Raw genomic sequence first — 27,345 nt, forward strand, 5'->3', positions numbered from 1 at the left:
AGATGTCTCTGTAGGATTATGGTCCACGGTAACCTGACCCGAACAGGCCAGTCATGACAATACCAAAAATAGATGCCTGCACTATGACATTGTTAAGGCTTTCACAGAGTTACTGTCACGTTCGTCGTAAAGATGGGACCAAGGCGCAGCGGGAATGTGAATACTCATCTTCTTTATTTACGAAGAAAACCAAAATAAACACTTAAACAAAAACAACGACAAAAAACAGTCCTTTAAGGCACACAGCTTACATACGGAACAACTACCCACAAAAACCCATGAAAAAACACCACTACTAAATAGGACCTTCAATTAGAGTCAATGAGGAACAGCTGCCTCCAATTGAAGGTCAACCCAATAAACTAAACATAGAAATAGAAAGACTAGAATGAACATAGAAATATACTAACATAGAATATTAACCAAAAACCCCGAAACACATAAAACAAACACCCCCTGCCACGTCCTGACCTTACTACAATAACAAATAACCCCTTTACTGCTCAGGACGTGACAGTTACTAACAATTCCACTGAACTATGACATGGAAAAGCCTTTGGCTATAGGCCTGATGGACTGTAGAAAACTACCACTAGAGTGGATCTAGCAACATTTTACTCTCCCTCTCGGTTGGCAACTAGTAGGAGCAAACTGGTTACCAGGGAAACATTTTTTATAGATCCCCCCTTCACCTTTTTCCAGAGATTGGATAAATAGATATCCCAAAGAGCAGAAGAGAGGGAGGAGGGTAGAGGGCGAGGCTGTGGATTTGTCTCTCTTAAGCTTCATTTGACACTGTGAGATGTTGAACACGAGGCAGCACACTTTAGGTAACAGGTGGGCTCGTCAGGTGGGTTCGTCAGTCTGCTGATAGGGTCAAGAATTGGGCAACAGGTGCAATCTGTTGCACCTAGTCAATTTCATGCAGGCCTAATACATATCATACTATGAAGAATTGACACTTTTGAATTTATACTAGCCAGGTAAATCTATTTTTTTCCCAATTTACCATAACATATGCATTACCTTCAAAATGAATTAAACTAGGCCTATATTGTGGAATACGTCAACAAGGTTATATATGAAATACAATCTTGAAATGTCTGTGCTAACGCAAAAAGCGCATTCACAGAGACAAGCTCTCTCTGCTTCATGCCTTCCAGAGGCACTCCCCCAGACAGTGTTCATTAGCTTCCTTACTGTAGGGTTGAGACACTCACAGACCAACACCCAACATGACTGGAGCCTTGTACCATTTCATAGTATTCTGGTTTTCATGAGGCTAAAAAGGGTCCCTGAAAACCTAGTCTGAAACACCTTACATAATACCCTCATCTTGACTCCCCAGGCAAATGTTGCATACTCCTGGGTATAGATTTAGGAAATAAATTACTTAAGAGGTCTGTTTGATTGCACTGTTACACTCTTTGCAGCACAGTCTCTTCAGCAGGGAAGACAAAATTGGTACGGCAGGCACTGTGATAATTGGCTCAAAACCGTCAGTCCAAAACTAATCTCCAAATAAAGCACAGAGAGGGTGAAAGTCAGTATGCCATCCCTGTCGGTTATTGGAATTGTAAACAACAGACAATTTCCACCTCAGAACAGTTCCAGCTAGCAGGTTTATGAAACATCGGCATGCTTTAACACCTTTCTATTCAGCGCAGCGTCACCTTTACACACAACAACAAAAACATTACACAAATAGAAATTAACCATTCATCACAGCCAGGAGAGAAGGATAATACCACCAAAACTTCCAAAACAAAGAAACTGTTCTTTTTAATTTTAAAAGGAGGGAAATGCAACAGACGGAATCCTGACAATACAAAACAATTCATTTTCCTCATCGCTATGGCATTTCAAGCGATTGTTCTGGGTGTGGAGGCTTATTAATGTGTGGAGAGAGAACGTTGTTTTACCCAATAAGGATTTGAATTTTGTACATGGTAGGTTAAGAAAAACATTGTTAAATTCTACATTAAGGTTATCTTGTTTTTGTCACAGATAATGGGATCACAATAATGTAGTACAATTACAAATGTGAACTTCGATTTACCTTTCAACAGTTTTCTTTCTCAATATGGCACTATTATCTTGTAGGGCATTGAACAAGAACTGCCAACTAGAAAATGTCAACTTGAGTTTTGAATTTAAATTTGGAAATTGATTATGTTCACATAAAAATAATATTTCAAATGTATTATTCATTTATTATTATGAAATGTGATTTTATGGGGGGGCAGATATAAATACATACAGTACCAGTCAAAAGTTTGGACACATCCACTCTAGGGTTTTTCTTTATTTTGACTATTTTCTACATTGTAGAATAAAAACAAAGACATCAAAACTATGAAATAACACATATGGAATCATGTAGTAACCCAAAAAAGTGTTAAACAAATCCAAATATATTTTATATTTTAGGTTCTTCAAAGTACAGTGGTTGCGCCACTAAAGGTTTTGCGATTATGCTGCGGTACTTAGAGGTCATTTGTGGTTTCGTACGGTACCCTGTGTCACCACTTCATTGCTCCAGACAAGCGCAAGGGGGAGTTAGTGCACTGATTATGCTTTTGGGTCCTACTGTGTCTCTAACTGACAATGAATGGGCGACATAAACCTAAATAGAAACTGATAATTGTGCACGACTTCAGAATTACTTACTAAAACTGTTGGTACACTAAGGTTTTTATTATTTTATTTTGTTAAGATTATTTTGCTCTTTCTAATACACTGCATAGCAATGCAAGCTGTGTTGCTTCAGATGCTGGTTCGATGCCTGTGCTGGCCTCGACTGGGCGACCCATGAGATGACTGTAGCTTTTTGGTTTCTCTCTCTCTAAAAACAGAAATAAATAATTATAAATAACAATCTGACTTTATTTACAAATGAGTAACAATACCTCACCCCATGTTCAAGAATGTCCTTTTCTCACTCATTTTATGTTATTTGAAACAAAATAATCTCCAAAATACTGTAATTTTTTTAAACAAAGCGATTATTATTATTATTATTATTAATTTAGAATTTTTAAAAGCCCCTTGGATAATCTCACAGATGTATTATTAACCCTGTTATTAGCAGGACAATATATATTGGTCATGTTGGTCATGGCTCCCGAGTGGCGCACAATGGGATAGCCTTGCAGTACTCCAGCTGTATCCACTGAAAGCGTGCAAGGTTCAAGGCACGAGGGCAGGGGGCATGGGATGGGTCGCAGAGGGGATACAGAAGACAGACCTAGCCCATGGGGAAGGGAGGAGGAGGGAGGGAGGGTAGACCCCCACCACACTGGGTAGCACAGAGCAACACTTTAAGGGGCATTGCACTAATAATCGTGGACAATATCCCTTTACCAACTCCTCTTTGCAAAATGCATTGCTACAGACAGGGGAGTTGCCAGAATTTTGGGGCCCCATGAAGAAAAAAACCACCGGGCCCCTAACATAGAAATCAGAATGTTTCAGATTCAAATAACATCCTGAACAATATGTGTTATTAAATGTATTAACTATAAGCTTCTGCTGCTCTATACTACAATTGTGCAGATTCTAGTTTTCCACCTTCATCATTTGCCTATATTAACAGTATTGCAAACATTTTTGCAACCTAATGTTAACAAAAGCTGTCTGTATCATGAGATTTTTATGATGCTTTACTATAAATAACTACACAATTGGTGACTTATTTTTTTAATTAATGGTATTATAGTCAGTTTTAATGAAGAAATTACCAATGGTCCATGTTTCAGATTAAATAATTTATTACCAATTCTTATAAACAAGGCTAACCCTCTTCTGCCCTATACATCCAAGATGGCGTAGCAGTCAGACGTCTTTGTCTTTGTCCTGTCGTGTCCCTTGTATATCTTTTTACATCTTTTTCTTCGCATATCTTTTTAAAATATTTTCCTAAACCTCAACTTCTAAATACTCTCCTGCCTCACCCAATGTGGCGTGGATCAGTTTTTTTTCTAAAGTATTTCTATTTACTTCGGATCTGGAATCCCTCAAGTGAAGCTAGCCAGCTAACTACCTAGTCAGCAAACCATTGCTAGCGGTCATCAGCTAACCTTTAGCTCGGAAAGCTCTTGCCAGTTCGAACAACGTGACTCAAACCAGAGCATAACGGACCTATTTATTTTTTCTCTCCATATCCCCGGATTCCTACCGCAAACTCTCAACATTTTCATCTGGATCTTCGCAACTAGCTAACCGCAATCCCGGGTGACTAAGACTGGCTAGCGTTTCCATCCCGGAGCAAGCACCAATTAGCCTGAAGCTAGCCCGGCCAGGGCTCCAGTGCTACCACCGAAGCCCACTCCTTGGCTGCAATATCCAGTCCCTTTCTTCTTCCGGTACGGGGCACGGAACCCCGCCGATCCTCTACGACTGGAATACTGACATAATCTGCCAGAGGATTCCAACAGGCCCCTCAGGCGCAATGTCCGCTGAAGGCCCATTCTACTAACCCTGGCCTGCTAGCTACCCAGAGCTACTTGGAACCCTACTAATCTACGACTGGTCTATCGACGTCACCGCACAAAGAGGCAAAAACAGACTTACCTCCATCGCGACGTCCCCCAAAGTCCCTTCTACTAGCTTGCTAGCCCTGGTCTGCTAACTGCTAGCTTGCTTGCCCCGGTCTGCTAACTGCTAGCTTGCTTGCCCCGGTCTGCTAACTGCTAGCTTGCTTTCCCCGGTCTGCTAACTGCTAGCTTGCTTGCCCCGGTCTGCTAACTGCTTGCTTGCTAACCCGGTCTGCTAACTGCTAGCTTGTTTAGCCCCGGCCTACTAACTGTTAGCTTGTTAGCATCGGCCTGCTAACTGTCTGAATCGCCGTGTCCCCAGTCAGCCCAACCACTCACTGGACCCTTATGTTCACTTGGCTACGCATGCCTCTCTCTAATATTAATATGCCTCGTACATTACTGTCCTGGTTAGGGATTACTGTCTTTTTTCACTGTAGAGCCTCTAGCCCTACTCAATATGCCTTAACCAACCATGTTGTTCCACCTCCTACATATGCGATGACATCACCTGGTTTAAACGTCTCTAAAGACTATATCTCTCTCATCATTACTCAATGCCTAGGTTTAGCTCCAATGTACTCACATCCTACCTTACCTTTGTCTGTACACTATGCCTTGAATCTATGCTATCGTGCCCAGAAACCTGCTCCTTTTACTCTCTGTTCCGAATGTGCTAGACGGCCAGTTCGTATAGCCTTTAGCCGTACCCTTATCCTACTTCTCCTCTGTTCCTCTGGTGATGTAGAGGTTAATCCAGGTCCTGCAGTGCCTAGCTCCACTCCCACTCCCCAGGTGCTCTCATTTGTTGACTTCTGTAACTGTAAAAGCCTTGGTTTCATTCATGTTAACATTAGAAGCTTACTCCCTAAATTTGTTTTACTCACTGCTTTAGCACACTCTGCCAACCCAGATGTCTTAGGTGTATCTGAATCCTGGCTTAGGAAAACCACCAAAAACCCTGAAATCTCCATCGCTAACTATAACATTTTCGGCCAAGATAGAACTGCCAAAGGGGGCGGTGTTGCAATCTACTGCAAAGATAGCCTGCAGAGTTCTGTATTAATATCGAAGTCTGTACCCAAACAATTCGAGCTTCTACTTCTAAAAATGCACCTTTCCAAAAACAAGTCTCTCACTGTAGCCGCTTGCTATAGACCTCCCTCTGCCCCCAGCTGTGCCCTCAATACCATATGTGAATTGATTGCCCCCATCTATCTTCTGAGCTCGTTCAACTAGGTGACCTAAACTGGGACATGCTTAACACCCCGGCCATCCTACAATCTAAGCTTGATGCCCACAATGTCACACAAATTATCAATGAACCTACCAGGTACAACCCCAAATCCGTAAACACGGGCACCCTCATAGATATCATCCTAACTAACTCGCCCTCCAAATACACCTCTTCTGTTTTCAATCAAGATATCAAAGATCATTGCCTCATTGCCTGCATCCGTAATGGGTCTGCGACCAAACGACCACCTCTCATCACTGTCAAACGCTCCCTAAAACACTTCTGCGAGCAGGCCTTTCTAATCGACCTGGCCGGGGTATCCTGGAATTACATTGACCTCATCCCGTCAGTAGATGATGCCTGGCTATTCTTTAAAAGTGCCTTCCTCACCATCTTAAATAAGCATGCCCCATTCAAAAAATGTAGAACTAGGAATAGATATAGTCCTTGGTTCACTCCAGACCTGTCTGCCCTTGACCAGCACAAAAACATCCTGTGGCATATTCTGCATTAGCATCGAATAGCCCCCGTGATATGCAACTTTTCAGGGAAGTTAGCTTTGCCTGTTTATATTGGTTTCTAAGGCTAGCTATTCAAACAGAAATTTGCATCCTGTAGTACTAACTCAGAAAAGTTCTGGGACACTGTAAAGTCCATGGAGAATAAGAGCATGTCCTCCCAGCTAACCACTGCTCTGAGGCTAGGAAACACTGTTACCACCGATAAATCCACTATAATTGAGAATTTCAATACGCATTTCTCTACGGTTGGCCATGATTTCCATCTGGTTACCCCTACCCCGGTCAACTGCCCGGCACCCTCCACAGCAACCCGCCAAAGCCCCCACCATTTCTCCTTCACCCAAATCCAGATAGCTGATGTTCTGAAAGAGCTGCAAAATCTGGACCCCTACAAATCAGCCGGGCTAGACAGTCTGGACCCTCTCTTTCTAAAATGATCTGCTGATATTGTTGCAAATCCTCTTACTAGCTTCTTTAACCTCTCTTTCGTATCAGCTGAGATTCCCAAAGATTGGAAAGCTGCCGCTGTCATCCCCCTCTTCAAAGGGGGTGACACTCTAGACCCAAACTGCTACAGACCTATATCTATCCTACCCTGTCTTTCTAAGGTCTTCGAAAGCCAAGTTAACAAACAGATTACCGACCATTTCGAATCTCACCATACCTTCTCCGCTATGCAATCTCGTTTCAGAGCTGGTCATGGGTGCACCTCAGCCACGCTCAAGGTCCTAAACGACATCATAACCGCCATTGATAAGAGACATTACTGTGCAGCCGTATTCATCGACCTGGCCAAGGCTTTCGACTCTGTCAATCACCACATTCTTATTGGCAGACTCGACAGCCTTGGTTTCTCAAATGATTGCCTCACCTGGTTTACCAACTACTTCTCTGATAGAGTTTAGTGTGTCAAATTGGAGGGCCTGTTGTCCGGACCTCTGGCAGTCTCTATGGGGATGCCACAGGGTTCAATTCTCGGGCCGAATCTCTTCTCTGTATACATCAATGATGCCGCTCTTACTGCTGGTGATTCTCTGATTCACCTCTACGCAGACGACACCATTCTGTATACTTCTGGCCCCTCTTTGGACACTGTGTTAACTAACCTCCAGACGAGCTTCAATGCCATACAACTCTCCTTCCGTGGCCTCCAACTGCTCTTAAACGCAAGTAAAACTAAATGCATGCTATTCAATCGATCACTGCCCGCACCTGCTCGCCCTTCCAGCATCACTACTTTGGACGGCTCTGACTTAGAATACGTGGATAACTACAAATACCTAGGTGTCTGGTTAGACTGTAAACTCTCCTTCCAGACTCACATTAAGCATCTCCAATCCAAAATTAAATCTACAATCGGCTTCCTATATCGCAACAAAGCATCCTTCCCTCATGCTGCTAAATATACCCTCGTAAAACTGACCATCCTACCGATCCTCGACTTCGGTGATGTCATCTATAAAATAGCCTCCAACACTCTACTCAACAAATTGGATGCAGTATATCACAGTGCCATCTGTTTTGTCACCAAAGCCCCATACACTACCCACCACTGCAACCTGTACGCTCTCGTTGGTTGGCCGTCGCTTCATACTCATCGCCAAAACCACTGGTTACAGGTTATCTACAAGTCTTTGCTAGATAAAGCCCTGCCTTATCTCAGCTCACTGGTCACCATAGCAGCACCCACTCGTAGCACGCGCTCCAGCAGGTATATCTCACTGGTCACCCCCAAAGCCAATTCTTCCTTTGGTCGTCTTTCCTTCCAGTTCTCTGCTGCCAATGACTGGTACGAACTGCAAAAATGAAGCTGGAGACTCAGATCTCCCTCACTAGCTTTAAGCAGCTCACAGATCACTGCACCTGTACATAGCCCATCTGTAAACAGCCCATCTATCTACCTCATCCTCATCCTCATACTCTATTTATTTATTTATCTTGCTCCTTTGCACCCCAGTATCTCTACTTGCACATTCATCTTCTGCACATCTACCATTTACAGTGTTTAATTGCTATATTGTAATTACTTCGCCACCATGGCCTATTTATTGCCTTAACTCCCTTATCTTACCTCATTTGCACTCACTGTATATAGACTTTTTGTTTTCTTTTGTTCTACTGTATTATTGACTGTATGTTTTGTTTGTTCCATGTGTAACTCTGTGTTGTTGTATGTGTCGAATTGCTATGCTTTATCTTGGCCAGGTCGCAGTTGCAAATGAGAACTTGTTCTCAACTAGCCTACCTGGTAAAATAAAGGTAAAAAAAATCCTAAATATAAGCCTAATTAAGATACCCAAAATAAATAAAAAGTCCGGAACTATGTGGACTGCAGGCATAAATGTGGTACCTACAGAGAACAAGCATCTGTGAAACTGCAACTCTAGTGTCAAGACATCATGTGGGCATTCCTGAGTAAGTTCAACAGGAGATAAACCATAGCAGAAAATACTCTGAAACAGTATTTTGCCCATCCCCGGGCAGACTTGGGTAGAACAGGTTAAGGCATTTCTCCTTGTGTTTATTCCCTTCTTGTGAGCAAACTCATTTATAATGTCTTTAAAGTTTAAATTTCTTTAAAGTTTTTCAATTGAAAGGATGGCATGGCTGTTCAACTTGTCTTGGCACATTATAGATCATAGATAGTTCTTTATAAGTTTCAGCTTACTGAAGGCACGTTCACCTCCAGCAACTGTTACAGGCATTGTACAGAAGATTCGCAGTGCAATGCACACCTCTCCAAAAATGCTCTGTAGCTGCATCTTGTGGATGGTATTTAGGAGCTCTACAGGAGAAAGACCATCTGAAAAAGTGTCACTATATATCGTCTTTAAATGTCGCACTTCATTTTCAAATCCATCTGTGAGATCTTTGGAGTACTTATTTCTCAATTTGTGGCAATATACACAAATTTGGTTTTCAGTAATTTTCCTAAATGTAAGTATTGGTGAAAACTCCTCACATATAGCTGCAATTGTGTCAAACCGCATGCCCAAATTACTGATTATACTATCAAGAGCCACATAAAACACTGTGTTTGCTAAATCCAGTGTCTGACTTCTGTTCATTTGCTGTGTCATCTTCAGTCTCATCAGGGAAATGTTTTCTTTTTTTCTGCCGGTTCTTCTGTTCACTGTGAAACTTAGTAGTTACACCCATTTCATTTGCCACCATGGAGGCTTCTGCCAGAAGAGCATCCCATTGATTACACAGAGCCTGTATTTCTTCATGTAGTGCCTTAATGTGAGCTGCTTCAGTGTCTAGAGAAATGTCTCCTGACTGAAGAACTAGGCTTCTACTCTCAATACACTGCAGAACCTTTACCCAGAAAGTGAGCAGGAAGATTGCCTTGAAAGACATGAAGAAGCTTTTCAGACCTTTTGCCTCAGATTTGGCTGTGCTTGTCAGGCTGCAAGTAGCAAGAAGCATGTCTAGGGCCTTGATGATAGATGGTAAATGAGTTGCCACTGGTTGGACCACAGCATTACACCCACTCCATCGCGTGTCTGACAGGTGGTTAAGACAGCAGCCAGTCTTTTCCTTGAGAATGGCCCATCACTCTGGGCTGGCACTGAACAGATTGTAAATTCGATTCACACAGACAAAAAAAGGTTGATACTTCTGGGCACGACTGAGCTGCATGTACACCCACAAGATTAAGAGTATGGGAGGCACAAGGTGAGTATGTGGCCAGTGGATTCTTTTGCAGTATGTGTGCTTGAACTCCTTTCACTTTCCCTGACATATTTGCACCATTATCATAGCCTCGACCATGGCAGTCTGCTATGTCGATATCATGCCCTTCCAATGCACTCAAAATCATTTCAGAAATGTCACTGCCTGTCTTTCTAGCAAAGTCTTTAAATTCAAGATAACGTTCAATTATTTCCCATTCACCTGTTCCCTGAACTTTATCTTTGTGTACATACTGTATCTCAACAATAATAATTTTGCTCAGTATGGGAAATGTCTGGAGTTGCATCACATAAAACCGAGTAATAGATTGCATCTTCTCCTTCATAAAGTATTGTTTTCAAATTTTCACATATTCCTTTGAACTTGTTTAGGCTCTCAGGGCTGAGATAATGAATCAATCGTACTCCTTTCTTTTTGTCCCTGACTTTCTGTAAGTGCTCACGTAATAGCAGGTCATAATTTGACAACAGTTCAAGTAAGCCTAGGTAATGTCCATTATGCACATCATGAAGATTGAGTGATTTCCCCCGGAATGGTAGATTCCTAGATGCTAAGTACAGTCGTGGCCAAAAGTTTTGAGAATGACACAAATATTAATTTTCACAAAGTCTGCTGCCTCAGTTTGTATGATGGCAATTTGCATATACTCCAGAATATTATGAAGAGTGATCAGATGAATTGAAATTAATTGCAAAGTCCCTCTTTGCCATGCAAATGAACTGAAACCCCAAAAAACATTTCCACTGCATTTCAGCCCTGCCACAAAAGGACCAGCTGACATCATGTCAGTGATGTCAGCTGGTCACAGGTGTGAGTGTTGATGAGGACAAGACTGGAGATCACTCTGTCACACGGATTGAGTTCGAATAACAGACTGGAATCTTCAAAAGGAGGGTGGTACTTGGAATCATTGTTCTTCCTCTGTTAAACATGGTTACCTGCAAGGAAACACGTGCCATCATCATTGCTTTGCACAAAAAGGGCTTCACAGGCAAGGATATTGCTGCCAGTAAGATTGCACCTAAATCAGCCATTTATCGGATCATCAAGAACTTCAAGGAGAGCGGTTCAATTATTGCGAAGAAGGCTTCAGGGCGCCCAAGAAAGTCCAGCAAGTGCCAGGACCATCTCCTAAAGTTGATTCAGCTGTGGGATCGGGGCACCACCAGTACAGAGCTTGATCAGGAATGGCAGCAGGCAGGTGTGAGTGCATCTGCACGCACAGTGAGGCAAAGACTTTTGGAGGGTGGCCTGGTGTGGCAAAGAAGCCACTTCTCTCCAGGAAAAACATCAGTGACAGACTGATATTCTGCAAAAGGTACAGGGATTGGACTGCTGAGGACTGGGGTAAAGTCATTTTCTCTGATGAATCCCCTTTCCGATTGTTTGGGGCATCCGGAAAAAAGCTTGTCCGGAGAAGACAAGGTGAGCGCTACCATCAGTCCTGTGTCATGCCAACAGTGAAGCATCCTGAGACCATTCATGTCTGGGGTTGATTCTCAGCCAAGGGAGTGGGCTCACTCACAATTTTGCCTAAGAACACAGCCATGAATAAAGAATGGTACCAACACATCCTCCGAGAGCAACTTCTCCCAACCATCCAGGAACATTTTGGTGACGAACAATGCCTTTTCCAGCATGATGGCGCACCTTGCTATAAGGCAAAAGTGATGACTAAGTGGCTTGGGAAACAAAATATCTATATTTTGGGTCCATGGCCAGGAAACTCCCCAGACCTTAATCCCATTGAGAACTTGTGGTCAATCCTCAAGAGGCGGGTGGACAACTCCAAGCATTGATTATGCAAGAATGGGCTGCCATCAGTCAGGATGTGGCCCAGAAGTTAATTTACAGCATGCCAGGGCGTATTACAGAGGTCTTGAAAAAGAAGGGTCAACACTGCAAATATTGACTCTTTGCATCAACTTCATGTAGTTGTCAATAAAAGCCTTTGACACATGAAATGCTTGTAAGTATACTTCAGTATTCCATAGTAACATCTGACAAAAATATCTAAAGACACTGAAGCAGCAAACTTTGTGGAAATTAATATTTGTGTCATTCTCAAAAGTTTTTGGCCACGACTGTACAGTGTCACATCCAAAATCCTTTCTAGAAGTGCTGTTTAATACATTTCTGACTGGATTTGTTTCTGCAGCTGACTGTCTATACCTGTAGCTGTTACTGTACGCTGCAGATTTTTCCATTTCCAGTAACAGTTCTTGTAAGACACACCATCCTCATGCTCTGGTAGTTTGTCATGCATTCTCCGCCATTTCACTGATGATATCTTATAGCCATCCTTACTATTCAGAGAACTGGGTGATGGTTTACTTTGCGCATGAGAAAAAAGAACACATGGAATGCAATATAATGCCTTTACACTCTTACTATAAATAAGCCAGACTCTGCATCTTTTCTCTTCCGTTTGCTGACTCTGTAAATAGTTGGGGAAAGGCTGGCCGTCTGAGTCTGGGGGTATGATTTTATACAGTTCTGTCTCCTCACCAGACCTGTTGGCTAGTTTGTGAACAATAGCTTCTCTTTCATGGTCTTATACTTTCTCTGGCCACAGTGCTGGATCATCTAAAACCTCATCTTCCTAGCTTCGAATCTGTCCTCTTCATTTCCCTTATTACTTGCTTGTTCAATCTCTTCTGTCACTCCTTAACTGGCACTGCTGCTACTCTTTAACTCCTCTTTCTCCTCCCTGCTCTCCTCTGCATCAGAGTCTGTCTGACAGCTTTCTGCTGAGATTCTGCCTACCTGGGGCTCTCTAGGAACTAGGAAGTGAGTAAACAAAGGGAATTTTAGGTTTAATGTTCGCTCCTACAAAGGTTACCAGACTAAAAATCTACTACTGAAATAAAAAACTTTTAATAGTATACATATCAAACAGAATATGTTTTTAAGTGTGTCTAAGTCATCATGTGCCTAACTTTACAATTTGAAAATGGTCTACTTAAGCTGGTGCTGCTACAAAACAACTGCCTCAGCTCCAAGGTCCGCTGTTTCAACTTCATGTACTAGACACACGTTGGGATCTTTTTCTACAGCAGTAGTAGTAGTAGCATCTACAGTATGGATCGGTAAGCTACATGTTAGGTTTTAATTTTAGTCTACCTAGCTAACAAATATTAGGGAATAAAGTTATAATAATATCTAAATAATAGCTCATTAGCTAGACATAGCTGGTAGTGGTAGCTCATCATCATAGTGTTAATAATTACTGCTCTGACTGAGCTGAGTGAGTCCACGGTAGGCAGCTACCTGTAGCTAGCAAGCTATCAAGCTAGCTATATTGGTTAGCTAGGCTACTCAGTTCGGCAGGTCGTCTGCACTGACTTACCACTCAAATCCTTCTCCTTGTTTTTTTTTCCGGGGAAAATGTTCCTGATTTTTGCTGTATCTGTCTCTATTTCCTTTCTTTCCTTTTCTGGAAACCCGATGAAATTTTTGACGGCATGGTTGGGTAGAGATGGCTGATCTGATTATGGTTATACGTTTTAATTTACGTCACAGATTTTTTTGTCTATCATTTTTTAAATGATAAACAAATAATTATCTAAACATTTAGGGGCCCCGTGAATCATTCATGTTCCCCCCTTAACGACGCCCTAGGCTACAGATACCCATGCCGGCCGCCACCGGGAGACCCATGAGGCGGCTTTTGCTTTTAATTTAGAATCCTCCAATCCTCTATATGTAATTATTGGCAGAGAGTCACATCATAATTTTTGATATAACGTAGGCGACATGAGTCTCACTAGTGTTGAGTAATGTGCTGTTAAAAGTGGTGAAGGTCTTATTTATTTAAAGAGCATATTGAAGTTAGAAGCAATAGGATTTGAAGCAATAGCCTACAACTATTTTAGCACCGTTTTCCTCTGCTCTGAGACAAGCATGGGGACTGGTCTTGATAAATCAATGACATTTTTATTTTGACTGAATCTCTGTTTGGGTATTGGTTAGACAAAACTTCTGGTGTAAAATGTTGTGCTCTTAGTGTAACCTTTATTTAACTAGCCAAGTCAATTAAAAGAACAAATTCTTATTTACAAGGACAGCCTATTCCTTCCTCCCCGTTGGGGAATTGAACCTCTGTCTCCTGCATGGCCTGCCCGCATGACACGGGATTCTTTAGCTAAATAGCCCAATACTGTGTAGCCTACTCCAAACCGTCACATTGTACAGCGCCATATTTTCTGTTCCATCCTAACGGAAACCCTTCGTTTTTCTTGGAATATAAACACATTAATATAAATCAAATTAATTACAAACTCTAAAAGTAATTGGAAAGGTAAATACAAATTATTTGTTGGCAATGTGGTTACAATAAAGAATGTAAACAAGATGTAAACAAAATGCTGTGTTTTTATTTACAGTAGTGATGGACAGCTGGTGGCATTTTGAAAACAGGTTTTCAAACACTTGTAGCCCGATTAGCAGGACAATAGACTCTTTATATCCAGGCTACTGTAGGTGTGAACATCCCCCTACCTGCAATGTATTCGATGCTTAAGTACTCTGGAGTGTTACATTTCTAACTCAAAACAGCGGTACAGTATTTCTTCATCAACATCTTTATGCTTTCATTAATAAAATGATTATAAAAATACTTTTTCAAAATGCAGATGTTTATTTAGTTATGGATCCATAACGAATTACTATGGGAATAAATATCACTGAATTACAGAAATATTGGAACAAAGTTGTCTAGTAAAGGTAAACAAATTGTTGTACAGTAGACTTGCCTAGAAGGAGGGTAGAGGAGAATTATATCGTCAAATGTATTTCTAAGTTAGGTTCTAAGTTAAGAATTATTATTACTATGTATCACATCTCACCGTGATTGGGAGTCCCATAAGGTGGCGGAAAGTTGACCAAGCGTTTCTCTCAGTCTAAAAACAGAAATAAATGTTTTGGCCTTTACAAATATTATTTTGGTCTTTATTCAGATTTCAATCACTCACTTTCAAACTTTTTGAACCCCGGTCTCCCGCATGCCCGCACAACACGGGGATTCTTTAGCTTAATGGCCCAGCACTGTAGCCTACTCCCGACTGCCACATTGTACAGCGCCATATTTTCCATTCCATCCTGACGGAAACCCAGAGGTTTTTTTTTCGTTTTTCTTGGAGTAGAAACACCACAATATTAATCAAATGAATTAAGCAATTACCAGTCAAAAGTTTGGACACACCTACTCAATCCTGGGTTTTTCTTTATATTGACTATTTTCTACATTGTAGAATAATAGTGAATACATCATAACTATGAAATAACACTTGAGGATATCCTACCATAGGGGGCGCCACAGCGCATTTTGGAAAAAATTCGTTCCCATTTTCAACGGCCTACTAATCAAACTCAGAAGCTAGGACATGCATATACTTATTTTATATGGATAGAAAACACCCTAAAGTTTCTAAAACTGTTTGAATGGTGTCTGTGAGTATAACAGAACTCATATGGCAGTCAAAACCCCGAGACCGATTGAAACAGGAAGTGGGATTCTGAATTGTGGACTCGACTTCACAGCCTTCCCTGTAATTCACAACGTGAAAAATCGTTCATTGAGCACTTTCTAGTGCTTCCACTAGATGTCCCCAGTCTTTACAAAGTGTTTTGAGCCTTCTACTGTCGAAACTCAGTGAAGGAGACGATGTGGCAATTGGTCACAGTAGGAGGGCCATCAGCATTGTGAAGTCGGCGGCCGTGTCTACCCTCCACCTTTGGAAACGTTTTGAAACACATTGCAATCGTCCCAACTGAATCTTATTGGCTCTCTTGTTGAAACAGGCCCTGAAGATTAATGTTATACAACGTTTGACATGTTTGAACGAACCTAAAGGAGGGAAAAAAGTTATTTTTCGTAACCTAAGTCCCGCGCCCGGATCAACATTTGGATACAGCCTTCAGACGCGCTAACAACAGCAAGCTAATGGAACATAAAGGATGGACTTTTTCGACCGAAAATACATTTGTCGTGGACCTGGGATTCCTGGAAGTGCTTTCTGATGAAGACAACTAAAGGTAAGGGATTATTGACAATATTATACAAGATCAGATGTGATTTGCAATTGTTCCAAGATGGCGAAGAGCTAGGTTTTCTAGCTCATTTTCTGAGTATCGCATCCCCTTTTATCTCAAAGTGTGATTACCCTGTAAAGTTAATTTAAAATCTGTTATGACGGGTGTTTTCAAGAGATATTCATCTATAAATCTTAGATTGACAATATAAAATAAAATAATCATTTTCGAATAGTAATTTATGAAATTGTAGCACTGTTTCCCGGGACGCATTTTATGGGAAAATAGTTAGCCAACGTCAGACGCCGATGTAAAATGCTGTTTTTATATAGAAATATGACCTTTATTGAACAAAAGAATGCATGCTGTGTGTAACATGATGTCCTAGGTGTGTCATCTGATGAAGTTTGTAAAAGGTTAGTGCTGCATTTAGCTGTTTTTTGGTTATTTGTGATGCATGTGGTTGGTCGGAAAATTCAAATGATGCTACTTTTACCATGTACTCCTCTAACATAATCTAATGTTGTGCTTTTCCTGTAAAACCTTTTTGAAATCGGACGACCAGGGTCGATTCAAGAGAGGTGTATCTATAAAACGATATGAGAAAGTCCTATATTTGAAAAAATATATATTGAATTTCGTTATGCTAATGTCGCTAGGAGTTTTCGCTGGAAAATGATCCCGCTAACAGGATGAGAGTCTCAAGAGGTTTTAAGAAAAAATTATTCTTTACAAGGACAGTGTACTCCTTCCTCCCTGTCAGGGAATTGAACCCCAGTCTCCTGCGTACCCTCACGACAGAAGAATTCTTTAGCTAAATTGCACAGCACTGTAGCCTACTCCCAACCGTCATGTTGTACAGTGCCATATTTTCCATTCCATACTAGCAGAAACCCACAGGGCTTTTAATTTTTAATGGAATAGAAACTCCATAATATTAAGCAAATTAACGATATACTATGTTCTTACAAAAAAAGGTTTTAAATTCTCTAGTACAGCTGCTATCGAAGGCTGTCAAATGCTTCTCAAATATGCCCTCTGGTGGTCAAACTAGCACTAACTAGCATGAATGGGACCAGTGGTTGGAACATAAATAAAGTGTCATAGAAATTCTGCTCTAGCACGTAAGCTGTGCTGCAGTACACTGCACCTTTTAAAGGACCAACCACTGTAGCCATCCTTTGCCTTCATGACAGCTTTGCACACTCTTGGCATTCTCTCAACCAGCTTCATCTGGAATGATTTTCCAACTGTCTTGAAGGAGTTCCCACATATGATGAACACTTGTTGGCTGCTTTTCCTTCACTCTGCAGTCCAACTCATCCCAACCCATCTCAATTGGGTTGAGGTTGGGTGATTGTGGAGGCCAGGTTATCTGATGCAGCACTCCATCACTCTCCTTCTTGTTTAAATAGCCCTTACACAGCCTGGAGGTGTGTTGCGTCACTGTCCTGTTGAAAAACAAATGACAGTCCCACTAAGTGCAAATCCCTGCAGAATGATGTGGTAGCCATGCTGGTTAAGTGTGCCTTGAATTCTAAACAAATCACAGACAGTGTCACCAGCAAAGCATCCACACACCATCACACCTCCTCCATACTTCACTGTGGGAACCACATGTGCGGAGATCATCCGTTCACCACTCTGTGTCTCACAAAGACAAGTGGTTGGAACCAAACATCTCAAATTTGTACTCATCAGACCAAAGCACAGATTTCCACTGATCTAATGTCCATTGCTCGTGTTTCTTGGCCCATGCAAGTCTCTTCTTCTTATTGGTGTCCTTTAGTAGTGGTTTCTTTGCAGTAATTCGGCCATAAATGCCTGATTCACACAGTCTCCTTTGAACAGTTGATGTTGAGATGTCTGTTACTTGAACTCTGTGAAGCATTTATTTGGGCTAAAATTTCTGAGGCTGGTAACTCTAATGAACTTGTCCTCTGCAGCAGAGGTAACTCTTCCTTTCCTGTGGCTGTCCTCATGAGAGCCAGTTTCACCATAGCGCTTGATGGCTTTTGCGACTGCACTTGAAGATTGAAATTGAAATGCATTCCAGGTTACTACCTCATGAATCTGGTTGAGGGAATGCCAAGAGTGTGCAAAGCTGTCATCAAGGCAAGGGGTGGCTACTTTGAAGAACCTAAAATATAAAATATATTTGGATTTGTTTAACACTTTTTGGGTTACTAAGTGATTCCATTTGTGTTATTTCATAGTTTTGATGTCTTCGCTATTATTCTACAATGTAGAAAATAGTAAAAATAAAGAAAACCTTTGAATGAGTAGGTGTGTCCAAACTTTTGACTGGTACTGTAAATAAATGTACATACATAAATTGCGGTCCAAAATCTGTAATACAAAGAACAAAATATAGCTCTGGGCCTCCCAAGTGGCGCAGTAGTCTTAGGCACTGCATCACAGTGCCAGCTGTGCCATCAGATATCCTAGTTCGGGTCCAGGCTCTGTCGCAGCCGACCACAAACTTGAGACCATTGGGGTGGCGCAAAATTGGCCCAGCGTTGTGCGGGTTAGGGGAGGGTTTGGACAGCAGGGATGTTCTTGGCTTCTGGGTTAAGTGGGCATTGTGTCAAGAGGCAGTGTGATTTGGCTGGGCTGTGTTTCAGAGGATGCACAGCTCTCAACCTTTGCCTCTCCTGAGTCTGTACGGGAGTTGCAGCGATGAGATAAGACTGCAACTACCAATTGGGAAGAAAAATTGGTAAAAATAAGGAAATAATAATAAATAAAAAAAATGTAGCTCTGGTAATATGGGTCATATTTGGGCTAGAGCAGGAGTCTCCAACCTTTTCTTCACAAAGGCTACTTCATACAAAAACTATTTTGCGCAAGCTACTCGTATACAGCCTGCATATTTTGTTATTGTGTAGGACAATTATTGTGTAGACAAGAGAAAATGAAAGGGTTTTGCCTGCAGGACTAGGCTACTATCAATTGTTGTAATTTTATTTTATAGTGGCCTTCTGAACAACAACCACAGTGAGTAGACTACATACTTGACAACGAATCGTGAAGAAACAGAATAATTATAGAAATTATGAAGAACAACAAAAGTGTAGTCTCAGCAAGCACATTAACTGACCATGCTTTTTTCCTCCAACATGTACTTTTCTTTGGAGCCTTTGTTTGAAGCACTGTCAGCATGTACAGTACATGTTTAAAATGAACTTGTCTCAGTAGCATACATATTTGATGCAAGAGGGCAGAAATTCCTTATTTGGTCGATATTACTACCAAGCCAAGCAGAGCTGTTTTATCGAAATGCAAATATCCTGGGCTTGGCTACATTGTAAACGTGAAGTGGTCATGGTGCACTCACATATGGGGCTCAGCCAGGATGTTACTTTTGTAACTGAATTAAAACATTTGAACAATGTCATTTAACCGATTGAAGTTGTGAAAATAGAAGGCAAAAATGCATAATGGAGTTAAATGCATGTAAATGGCATGGGGAGGATAATTTTGTTTGTTACAGATTTAATAATGTAGTATTAGGCCTACTGATTATTTCATACTATCTACTTGCGAGCTACTTATGGACGGCTGTCAGACATGCAGTTTCCTGCTAAGGTGCAACCTTTGGTAGGCTGATGGAAGGCTCCTCGGAGTTAGAGTCTGCGCTCCAGCGAAGCCTAATCAAACACAACCGTGCTCATCATGGTTCTTACAGGCAAAGTGAAATTATGCGATACATTTTCAGATGGTGCACACAGCTCAAAATATAGTAATACCACCATTGGACATGAAAGAACGATAGGAATGTAACAACAGCTCAACAAAATAGATTTAAAAAAAAGTTGTACAAAATGTTTTACAGGCGCCTTTAACTTTTAAACTCCAGTGTTGCAACTAGTGATTTTTAACTGCACTGACCCAAAACAATGGTATTCGGGAGCTAAGCAAAACTTTCCAGTGGTCAAAATCATTCATCTTGAGGCAATGGGGGAAGGTGTTGCAAAATGTAATCTGTTCATTTTTATATCATATATAAAAAGGACATATCTATTTTATTACTGATTAGCTCCAAACATGACTAATCATTTGAAATTACAAATTACCCAATGGATCATGATCATTTTTTTAGAACGGGGTTGAAGCTGCTCCATTTGCTCCATTGATCAGGCACCTATGTACGCAAGTTACATAGGTGCCTGACTTCAACCTCCAAGCAAACCCCTCAGAGTAGCCCTAAGCTCCACGTGTACCTGCTTCTCAACTGAAGACTTGAATATGTTCCACTTAATCGGCACCAAAAGACAGAGCCTAGAGTGAGTGAGCTCTTGTTTACTTGCTTAATAATTTCTCTGTTAGCTTTTGCCGAAGCAGCACAAGAAAAGTAACAAAACACTGATACACTAATAGACAAGAACAGTCACACAATTGTAAAATACAGTGACATACAAACAATACAACTAAAGAATGATGTGTGTGTAGATTTAGAGTGGTTTAGAGTAGGTCTGTCTTTGCGTGTGTTTGTGTGTGTGTCAGATCACAGTCCCTATTGTGCCATGTATGTTGCTTTCTAAATTTTTAGAAGGTTGTTTTGCTGTTTGCTTGATTCATTTGAGATGGAAGGGAGTTTCATGCCATCATGGCTCTGTATAATACTGAGTTGCCGTGAATTCGTTTTCGACTTGGGGACTGTGAAGAGACCCCTGATGGCATGTCTTGTGGGGTATGTATGGGTGTCTGAGTATCTGGGTGTCTCCAGCACCATCATTAGGTTGGTGACGACACAACAGTGGTAGGCCTGATCACCGACAACGATGTCACGGACTATAGGGAGGAGGTCAGAGAACTGGCAGTGTGGTGCCAGGACAACAACCTCTCCCTCAATGTGAGCAAGACAAAGGAGCTGATCGTGGACTACAGGAAAAGGCAGGCCGAACACGCCCCCATTAACATCAACAGGGCTGTAGTGGAGCGGGTCGAGAGTTTCAAGTTCCTTGGTGTCCACATCACCAACGAACTACAGGGAGGGAAAAAAGTATTTGATCCCCTGCTGATTTTGTACGTTTACCCACTGACAAAGAAATTATCAGTCTATAATTTTAATGGTAGGTTTATTTGAACAGTGAGAGACAGAATAACAACAAAAGACTCCAGAAAAACGCATGTCAAAAATGTTATAAATTGATTTGGATTTTAATGAGGGAAATAAGTATTTGACCCCCTCTGAATCTGAAAGATTTCTGGCTCCCAGGTGTCTTTTATACAGGTAACGAGCTGAGATTAGGAGCACACTCTTAAGGGCAAGGTGTGTTAAAGTGTTTTGAGCCAGTTGCAGCTTTGCTAGGTCTTTCTTTGCTGCACTTGACCATATTACCGGACAGTATTCCATTTGGGACTACACCAGAGCCTGAGCAACATCAATATGACTTGAATATGATACAGTAATTGACCATCCAATGTTATACCTAGGAGTTTAGCTTCCTCAACTTGCTCAATAGTCCCACTCTTTATACACAACTCAGGTTTAGGTTTAGTTCTTAAAGAATGTTTGTAAAGTTAGAGAGTGGGTCTCTAAATGAAACATATAAACCTTAATATCAACGTTCTAAACCCCAAAGGATATTATGTGCACTAACATCTGACATTCACTCCAAGACTTATCTTCCATCATGATCAAATCATCAACTGTATCACTTTCGCTGACCTCTCACCTCAGGGTAAACTGAAGGGTCAAAGGTCACACTCATTAAGTATACATGAGACCTGCAAGTCTTTTGAGGAGATTCCCTTTCCCAATTAAGGAAACAAACAGCACTCAGACAGAGAGGTATGATGAGAATAGGAAAAGATAAAGTGAGAGCAGAGGAAAGCTCTCAATTCATTTTGACCACAGAGGTCAGTGTTCTCTGTTTAATTTACACATCTCCTCTGTAACCAGACATGCCCCCTTCACTCCAGAGACACAACCTCATACACCTCCGCTCCACCCATCTCCCATCTCTCAGTCATTCATCCAACACACATCACCAAGACCAGGGCTTGCAGGCTACTCATAAAGCATCTAAGAGTAGGAGTGCTGATCTAGGATCAGTTTAGCCATTCCACCCCCCCCCCCCCCGTTAGCCCTCCCCTCCATTTTGCACGATCCCAGTAGTCACATTGATAGTCACAAGGGGTAGTGCTTTTTCAGCCCTCTAGTTGGCTCTCCAAACAAATCAAACCAAGATGCAGACTTCCTATCGAGCAATTATCAAAACTCCCATGAAGTTCTGTAACCAAAGGATCTAAAGTTGTTTCAGGAAGATAGCTAACAAAAACACTAGGTTGGAAGCAAACGCAAGTAATTATAACTTCGTAGTGAATCATGCAAAGAAATTTACAGTTAAGAGGTCCTACATGGGCACATACTGGTTGAATCAATGTTGTTTTCATGTAATTTCAATGAAATGTTGTTGAACCAACGTGGAATAGACGTTGAATTGACATCTGTGCCCAGTGGGGAACGTGTTAGTTAATGTAGAGACAAATGATTATGCATATTTTTTGGTCATAAAGTTTATTGACCAAAATTGCGACTAAACAAGCCCGCTGACTAGCTAACATTAGCCAACTAGCTATACATTTAGCTTGTTTTGTGGGCATTTGACATTTCTATGAATTGTAATTCGTGTCGTTTAATGTTTTAAGGACTCCTGAGCAAACCAGAAAACCAGGCTGTCATCTGTGAATTCCAGTGGATGTAAAGAATCTAGCTAGCTAACTAGCTAGCTAAAGCATGTACTGCAAATTAAATGTACAATTTTACAAGCTGGCCTTGCTCCTCATTAAAAAAAATGTTTGGCTTCCCAAGTGGTGCCGCGGTCTAAGGCATTACTACAGCCACTGCTCCAAAACCGCCATAAAAAAGCCAGACTATGGTGTGCAACTGCACATGGGACAAAGATCATACTTTTCGGAGAAATGTCCTCTGGTCTGATGAAACAAAAATTGCCATAATGGCCATAAAGAGGAAAAAGGGGGAGGCTTGCAAGCCAAAGAACACCATCCCAACCGTGATGCACGGGGGTGGCAGCATCATGTTGTGGGGGTGCTTTGCTGCAGGAGGGACTGGTGCACTTCACAAAATAGATGACATCATGAGGGAGGAAAATGAGGTGGATATATTGAAGCAACATCTCAAGACATCAGTCAGGAAGTTAAAGCTTGGTCGCAAATGGGTCTTAGAAATGGACAATGACCCCAAGCATACTTCCAAAGTTGTGGAATAATGGCTAGATGACAACAATGTCAAGGTATTGGAGTGGCCATCACAAAGCCCTGACCTCAATCCTGTAGAAAATGTGTGGGCAGAACTGAAAAAGCGTGTGCAAGCAAGGAGGAGTACAATCCTGACTCAGTTACACCAGCTCTGTCAGGAGGAATGGGCCAAAATTCACCCAACTTATTGTGGGAAGCTTGTGGAAGGCTACTCAAAACGTTTGACCCAAGTTAAACAATTTAAAGGCAATACTAGCAAATACTAATTGAGTTTATGTAAACTTCTGACGCACTGGGAATGTGATGAAAGAAATAAAAGCTGAAATAAATCATTCTCTCTACTATTATTCTGACATTTCACATTCTTAAACAAAGTGGTGATCCTAACCAACCTAAGACAGAGAATCTTTGCTAGGATTAAATGTCAGGAATTGTGAAAAACTGAGTTCAAATGTATTTCACTAAGGTGTATGTAAACTTCAGACTTCAACCCTATGTAGCCGATCTGTTTATGGACCCTAAACTGTTTGGTATAAATATTAGTTCGGAACAGTGGTTACATTTTTCTAGCTACAATGCTTCCACTGGTAATGACTGAGTGCAGGAAATGCAACTATTACATGTCAAACTGCTATGGAATGAAAGTCCTGCTTCATTATTACTCCAAGTTGAACCACAGCCAGAGGATGGGTACTCCTCATTGTGGTTCTGCTGTTCTCATTTGTTGCTCATATGGTAAGTACGTATTTGTTGCATGAGAAACACACTGCTCAAAAAAATAAAGGGAACACTAAAATAACACATCCTAGATCTGAATGAATGAGATAATCTAATTAAATACATTTTTCTTTACATAGTTGAATGTGCTGACAACAAAATCACACAAAAATAATGAACTTTGATGTAATGTCCTTAAAACAAGTCAAAATGAGGCTCAGTAGTGTGTGTGGCCTCCACGTGCCTGTATGACCTCCCTACAACGCCTGGGCATGCTCCTGATGAGGTGGCGGATGGTCTCCTGAGGGATCTCCTCCCAGACCTGGACTAAAGCATCCGCCAACTCCTGGACAGTCTGTGGTGCAACGTGGCGTTGGTGGATGGAGCGAGACATGATGTCCCAGATGTGCTCAATTGGATTCAGGTCTGGGGAACGGGCGGGCCAGTCCATAGCATCAATGCCTTCCTTTTGCAGGAACTGCTGACACACTCCAGCCACATGAGGTCTAGCATTGTCTTGCATTAGGAGGAACCCAGGGCCAACCGCACCAGCATATGGTCTCACAAGGGGTCTGAGGATCTCATCTCGGTACCTAATGGCAGTTAGGCTATATAGACAGTTATAGGCTCATTTCCAATACCCCCCCCCCCCTTGGCCCTCCCCCTCGTTTTCTAGTGTCCTTCGGTGGAGGAGTGGAACAAGAAAACGGAGCAACTAGTAGTAGGGAGAGCTAAATAAGGCCTAAGGTATGGGACATCACTAGATCACTCGCACACGTCAGAAACTGCCAATGAATACCATGCAATTCATTGACAACAAGCCTTGTGTTTTTCACAATGCCTGTACTGGCTGCAGTAATAGCTTTCATTATACACTGCTCAAAAAAATAAAGGGAACACTTAAACAACACAATGTAACTCCAAGTCAATCACACTTCTGTGAAATCAAACTGTCCACTTAGGAAGCAACACTGATTGACAATAAATTGCACATGCTGTTGGGCAAATGGAATAGACAACAGGTGGAAATTATAGGCAATTAGCAAGACACCCCCAATAAAGGAGTAGTTCTGCAGGTGGTGACCACAGACCACTTCTCAGTTCCTATGCTTCCAGGCTGATGTTTTGGTCACTTTTGAATGCTGGCGGTGCTTTCACTCTAGTGGTAGCATGAGACGGAGTCTACAACCCACACAAGTGGCTCAAGTAGTGCAGCTCATCCAGGATGGCACATCAATGCGAGCTGTGGCAAGAAGGTTTGCTGTGTCTGTCAGCGTAGTGTCCAGAGCATGGAGGCGCTACCCGGAGACAGGACAGTACATCAGGAGACGTGGAGGAGGCCGTAGGAGGGCAACAACCCAGCAGCAGGACCGCTACCTCCGCCTTTGTGCAAGGAGGAGCACTGCCAGAGCCCTGCAAAATGACCTCCAGCAGGCCACAAATGTGCATGTGTCTGCTCAAACGGTCAGAAACAGACTCCATGAGGGTGGTATGAGGTCCCGACGTCCACAGGTGGGGGTTGTGCTTACAGCCCAACACCGTGCAGGACGTTTGGCATTTGCCAGAGAACACCAAGATTGGCAAATTCGCCACTGGCGCCCTGTGCTCTTCACAGATGAAAGCAGGTTCACACTGAGCACATGTGACAGACGTGACAGAGTCTGGAGACGCCGTGGAGAACGTTCTGCTGCCTGCAACATCCTCCAGCATGACCGGTTTGGCGGTGGGTCAGTCATGGTGTGGGGTGGCATTTCTTTGAGGGGCCGCACAGCCCTCCATGTGCTCACCAGAGGTAGCCTGACTGTCTGTATGGGCCATAAAATAAATCTCCATCTCTCTCTTTCCTTAGTAAATTAGTTGCAAATATGCCGGTGCACCCGTCCTGAACTACAGCCGTCCGAAATAAAATCTACATCAGATCAATCATATTCAAATGTGACATTTAGTGCTAACAAATGCCTGTGGATTCCCTGTTGACAGACGACTAAAGTCATGTTTGAGCGCTTTATTGGCGAGATCGAGAAAGGTCCACAGAGCCTCCAGTGTGTGTGTGTTTCATAGAGCCCCCAGTAAATAGACCTGGGTCAGACCCTGTCTGATATCTGTCTCAGTGCCAACCAACCAAGCCTGCTCTCACTGGACCTGACCTAACCCAACACAACACCACAATAACAGGCTAAACGCACTGGCTAACAGTAAGGGCTGGGGAAACATTGTCATGGCTTGGTTTGAACGTATGAGAAGTGGAGTGCTTAGCTTAGAAAGCAGAGTGCTTTGCATTTCTTTTCCAGTTTCCTCGACCTGGTAATATTCTCTGGTTGAATGCTAGCCTAGGTATAGATCACAAGATTTGTCACATCAAATGACTCATGGCTCTCAGCATAATTGCATCAAAAATATTAAACCACATTATTACTTCACAGCGAGCCTGCAATCTAAACTGAAGCCTAAGGCTAAACAAATAGACCCTAAACATTCCTGCATATTTCCCCTTTGTCTCATGCTATTGAATTGTTGAAAAGCAGAGAAAGCCTTAATTTCCATAGCTTGGTAAAGCACCTTCTAATTTTGCCTTCGCAGTGCCGGTGGTTGTTTGCTATACTACAAAGTAACAGGAGGAGAGTCAGAGAATAGGAATAGGATGGATTTATGAAGGAAAATGGTGATATCTTAGACGACTCTGTATTGATAGTCCATGAAAACACACACACAAGCACACATGCACACACAAACATGCACACACAAACATGCAGGTTGAGAAAACAGAGGGGATTGAGAATAAAACGGCATCAATCTGTTCTCTCTGCTATAAACAGTGAGAGACTCAAAGAGATAACTAATTTCTGATTGGCTCCCATTTTAAAAATGTATTCTGATGAATTCCTCTTGAGGAATGACTCACTCCCAATTGAAAGAAAAAAGTGCACTCGTTTTGTAGCCAAGACAGAAGGAGCAAACACAATTAATCATCCCCAAAATGCGTTCTTAGGCTACAGCAAAGACAAAATGGAAAAGTGATGCCTTTCCTTTGTCTAGGTACAGAATTAGGATTGTGAGGCGGAAAGATGAGTCAGTGAGGTTCATTCTCATACGCTTCTCTGTTACAAATTAAAAGAGTGACAGAGTGATCTACTTTCTGTGTTGTTCAATTTGACTGTGTTTTTGTGGCTCTCATGCATGTCCCAGTTGTACTGCATGTGGAGCGTGCTCAGGTGTTTGAGCGGTCGTCACATCTTCCAGGTGACCTGGACCAGGCCAAAGTGTGGCTTCCTGTGAACTTGTAGGCCCAAATGATTGAGCTGAATCTGGGAGCCCAGAGTTAGATGGCAGGCCAAGACCAGGCCTTGTTTAGAGGCTTCACCCCTACACAACACTGTCT

The sequence above is a fragment of the Salmo trutta genome, chromosome 14, assembly GCF_901001165.1.
Source record: "Salmo trutta chromosome 14, fSalTru1.1, whole genome shotgun sequence".
Classification (NCBI taxonomy): domain Eukaryota; kingdom Metazoa; phylum Chordata; class Actinopteri; order Salmoniformes; family Salmonidae; genus Salmo; species Salmo trutta.